This window comes from Hesperophylax consimilis, chromosome 23 (assembly GCF_061612785.1).
Source record: "Hesperophylax consimilis isolate HC1 chromosome 23, BYU_Hcon_1.0, whole genome shotgun sequence".
Lineage (NCBI taxonomy): Eukaryota > Metazoa > Arthropoda > Insecta > Trichoptera > Limnephilidae > Hesperophylax > Hesperophylax consimilis.
In genome coordinates, this window is record NC_142858.1 from 19103285 (window position 1) to 19108815 (window position 5531).

At 33.6% G+C, this 5531-nt stretch overlaps 1 pseudogene; it reads right to left on the minus strand.

Annotated features, from left to right (window-relative positions):
- Positions 1-765: 765 nt before the first annotated feature.
- On the minus strand, positions 766-1272 carry LOC149412409 (calmodulin pseudogene; annotated as a pseudogene).
- Positions 1273-5531: the final 4259 nt, after the last annotated feature.

The window sequence follows — 5531 nt, forward strand, 5'->3', positions numbered from 1 at the left end:
AATAATTAAAAATAAATGTTTATTTTTATTAATAGAGGATATTTCATCACCTTTCAAAAACAGTATTTAGTTTTCGGATACGCTTAGAAATATTCCATTTATTGGGATTTAATTGCAAAGTGGAAACACTCCAACAGTCTGACAGAATGTGGCTTAGGCCTGGAGAGATATTGTAGAACAACGTTGCAATTCGTTGTTTCAAAACAAACGTGAGTAAGAATAGTTCAGTTCCGTTGAGCTGTTGATATACAGGATATGTAACTGAAATGGCTAGCTACAGGCAAGTAAAGTAAATATGGTCCAGTATATTATCTGATAAAATATAAATGAATAAAAATATATAGTTATTATAGAATCACGTTCATTAACCAAATACAATGTAGATCTACATTTTTGTATTAGTCATCGACGAACCGGTGGATGCAATCTGTTGTATATTGATAATATTTAAATTTGATATGAACTAAGTAGAAATAATGAAATCTGATTTTTTTTTTTTTTTTTTTTATTTTTTTTTTTTTTTTTATTTTTTTTTTTTTTTTTATATATACAGACAGCTGTCACGCGTAATAATAATTACACAGCAGAACTTGTTTAAAAATAAACTGTTTTTATAAACCCAATAATAATATTATTGTATATATAAAAAATAAAAAAATAAAATGGAGTTCTACAAATTAAACTTAATAACAATAAAGAAATCTGATTTGATGAATTTGAACAAATAGTACTGTGTTTATTGACGTTTCTTTTACAAAATAATACTTAAAGTTTCGTCATCATCATGGTATAGAAGTCATCAAGAACAATCTGCCCATCGCTGTCGAAGTCTGCTTCCCGGTTCAACTCGTCCGCCTCGCGGGCGGTGATAGGCTCTCCCATTGTGGTCAAAATCTCTTTCAGTAATTCGCAAGAGATGCAGCCATTGCCTTCACTGTCCAGAATGCGGAACGCCTCATGGAGCTCTTCCTCGGGGTCTAGATACCTCATCTTCCGCGTCATCATGGCTAGGAAATCTGGAAATATTATAGTGCCTTTTTCATGGGGGTCCAGCTCTTCCGTCATGTCTTTCAGTTCAGCCTCGTTAAAGAGCTTTCCCAAAGCGTGCACGAGTCTGCCAATTTCCTTAGTAGGAATGGTTCCATCTCCGAACTTATCAAATACTGTGAATCCCTCCAGTAAGTCGGCGATTTGTTCCTCTGTTAATGGCTTGTCGACGTCCTCTTCTTCATCCTCAAGTTCATTGAGTTCGATGGTTTCTAGTGTATCCATGGTACAACAATGTCTATGATTTTTGAAATAAAAAGAAAACAAGTTGATTTATTTTTGTTGTGTCGCTATGTCACTTTTAAATAAAAATATTTTTAAGATTTTTAAAAATAGAAAATATCAGAACTCAAGTAAACATTAGTTATTTTCTTAATGATCCTACTTGGGTGGATTAAACCTGCAACAATATAGGTACTCTTTTACGGTGACCGGATAACTCATATAAATGACAATTCAATACAACTTTGAAAAGTGAAAAAAATCAAAAGTAAGTAGGTTAGGTATATAGGATAGGTTTTTTTGACTTTTATAATTAATTTCGTAGCTTTTTAATTTAATTTATTTTTTTCATCACTATTTGAAGGTACGTTGAATTGTCATTGTTTTTAGTTATCATGGAACGCTCGCACATAGTGTTCATAATCATCAAGAATGTGATGAACCTAGGTTAACTTGTAATTATTATTAGGTTTTAACCCTCCGATGAGCAATGTGGCCTGATCAGACCATTTTGATATCCAAAAGAGATTGTGGGTGGTATGAGTGCTATTGCCGATGAGTTTGCGTTTATTTGGAAGAGTAAAAAAAAATAATACAAAAACTTCAACGACTGTACCACATGGACTAGGTATCATTATCAAGGTCAGTCTTCAATTCGGATACCAACTACCCTATTAGAAGTCAAATCTACACCTGAAAAATTCCAGATGCATAAATCAACGTGCCGAATGGTGTTGGATTTATTGTCGCTATACCGGCCGATCAGTATACTACGATATTTTTTTTTATATCACCCGACTTGGCCAGAATTCTGGTGGAAAAAAGAGTAGCCATAGTTTGAAATATATGCTCAAATAAGGAGTTTGTCTTGTTAAATACACATATATAATATTTAATATATATTTATACTTAATATTTATGTTCTAATTGTAAATGGTAGTATAGACAGTCCTGATTTAATTAACCTCATTGAATTTCATATACCCACGAGAGCTACTCGTTCTAAAATTTTGTTTAAATGCAACAATATCAGGACTGAGTATTCCAAACACTCGCTTGTACCTAGGTTGCATGAAGTTAGTAATAGATACGCAGATGTGGCAGATCTATTTAACTGCACGCAAGGTAGGTACAAGAGGGCTATGCTATCAAATCTTTTCAATCAATATTAATTTAATCTAATTCTACCTTATTTGCACTATAGAAACTTACGTACTTGTATCTCTTGTTTACTTACTTACTTACTCTCTAATGTCATTTCACAATCAAATGCCACATATATTTGTAATTCTTTTTTTTTAATATTTCTACGATTTTAACTGTGACATGTTATCATTGTTTATGGTATATTTACACCGTTGATATTAAATAAATAAATATACAACATACTAACACATTCGTACACAATATTTTAACAACTGCTTTTATATGAAATTAGTTTGATAGCTCACACTTCTTATATGGCCTGGACAGGCAATATTGCCATTTAAAAGGGTGAAAATACATTGCGCATCGGAGGGTTAAAATGTGGATAGGTACTAAGAATTTGAGTAATGATACTCTCTCAAATAAGAAGACCCCATGGTGGCAGCCTTAACAGTATTCGTTTTGAAAATGGCGCATTTGAAGTCAGAAACTTGAGACCTTCGGTACTGATTCGAGTATCGATTCCCACGTAAACGAATTAGCGTAAAACCCCCGGACGGTCGGTGGAGGAGCCAATTTTTCAAACGGGCTAATTTAGAGTAAACGACGATTCTCCATGACTTCCGGGCCAGGGGTGAGGAGGTCGGAGGTCGCAGGAGAGTGGAAGGGGGGTGGAGGAGGTGGGCTCATAACATCCGCCGGAGTTTATTTCCATCACGTACGGGGGGTGTTCATTTATCCGTAGGAAGCACCCCAATCTACTCTCGCCACTCGCCTTGTTCCCGTCGAAGAAACCTTCAAAAGCCCCTCCAAGGAGAGGTGGTGAAAAGTACCTATCGAATTACCCGTTGTCAATGTTGTGTCTAATGTGATTACTGCGATGTACCGTATGGCGTAAGCTCTTCCCGTTAATTGTGCGAACACGCTATGGCTATAGGCTGCACTGTTTTATTACGGATGTGAGTGATCCTACTAAGGAAGCCTTTATCCCGTACCTAATCGAATTAACGGACAGCGGGGCCCATTGTGTTTACTCATTAAATACTTCACCTCGGTGTTTCTTTTGTCGTATTGTTCTAAATAGGGTAGTGGGTTCATTTGATTTGCTGTTCAAACATCCGCCTAGTCCCTCTCCCTTCCAGACGATTCAGCTTGTTCTGTTTTACTACAGGGCCATCGCATTAAAATATAGAATGGGATACTTGTTTAAGAGGAAGCCGCAAGCCAAAAATGTGTTTATTCTAAGTGTAGTTTATATCACCACGCCTATAAATAAAAGGCTAGAATATCGCTTCGCAAACGTCCAAAAACGCTCGATTTCAAGCGTAAAAGTAGTGTTTTTTTTAAATTAATATCGAGTGTTATTTGATTTAAGACGAAAAAATTTAATCAACAAAAAGTGTCACACGTTTGGCATATTTTTTAATATGTCTCTTATATCATGTTTCGTTGACAGGTTTCTAACAAGTAATACATTTTTAGTGTTTTGCGTTCAATATTTTTTTGTAAAGTAATTTAAGAGCTTATTTTACTTGTGTTCAAATGAAACCATACGAAAAGTGTCAATTTTTCCAGAGCATCTTTTTTTAATATCCATTGCATTAAACCGATTCATAATAAAGATTAATCTAAATAGTGATTTGTGGATACTTTTTTTTACTATTCGAATTTTTGAAATATTTTTTTAATTCATTTAACACTATGGAAGTAGAAATGATAACCTACTTGATAATCCACCCCATCAAAAAAAAACATTTAGGCAAGTCTAGAACTCTGTCAAAGAAATGATAATATTAATCAATTTTCAAAACGTGGGTACATTATTATCAAACTACGTATTTTTTTACTCCAAAAACAAATAAACTTAACGATACCAACATATACCCCCACAACATATTGTTGTGGGCACTGTTTCATCCATAAAGTTATATTCAATGTTCTGTAGACGAAACGTTCTTCAAAATTTTTAAATATACATAGAATAGTGCTTGGTTGACTTCCAACCCTCAGGTCGCTTTAAAGAATCTTATTTCGTTGCTACAGGCACTGTAGTGCACTTATATTACAATCATGTTGTACATAAGTAATATAAGTGCTTTAAAGCTAAGTGAGCAAAATGGTTTAAATACATAGAATAGTGCTTGGTTGACTTCCAACCCTCAGGTCACATAGCTTTAAAGCACCTTATTTCATTACTACAGGCACCGTCGTGCACTTATATTACAAACATGTTATACATTTACCTATCAAATGGAAGATACATAACAAAATAAATCGTAACGCAACGTGGGTAGGAACTTTCCTCAACAGATTAAATAGTGATTTCCTTATATTCCATTCTTGAACGAAAAGAAAATAATTTGTTTTGTTTTGCTAAATATTAATCGCCGGTATATTATAAATCATTTAATGGTGCTCAATAAATATTTTTATGAATTTAAATATCAAGGTATTGTATAAAATATTATTACTATTATAAAAAATAAATTGTTGAACCAAAGTATATTGGCCAACGGCTGTAACGTTTTTTCGCTGAGCCTACGTATTTCTATTGTTCACTGCAAATATTTATACGACGGCTGCCCGTTTAATTGGTGAATTATAAAATTTGGCAAATTTAATTTTCGTAAAGATTAAGCTCTTCGTTGATTACGATATTTACTAACAACGTTCTTAAATATCGTACGTCGAAATTTGTCTAAACGATCAAATAAATTGAAAAAATGTTTGACGGGAATGCTTTCTTAACCTTCCACATAATATTTAATACTTTTTTATTGGAAAAAACTCCTCATTCTCGTTGGTTGAACACTTCGCGGCATCTTGAATGTTTATTTATAAAACCTTGCATTGTTTTTATACTAATATTTTAAAAAGAAACCATTGCTGATTGTTTATTTCTTTCGTAGACTATCAAACATAGTGTTACCACGTAATTCTGGACAAACCAATAAAATTACGTAATTTAGTTTAAAGAAAAGAACATAGGCAATGAAAATATTCTAGTCTCTTTATAACGAGGAATGCGCGATGGCAAGAGAAGAGTGCAACTATGCAGTGGTAAATAATGTATTTGTTTTCTCTCTCTGTATCATTAAGGCATTTCCTGTTATTCT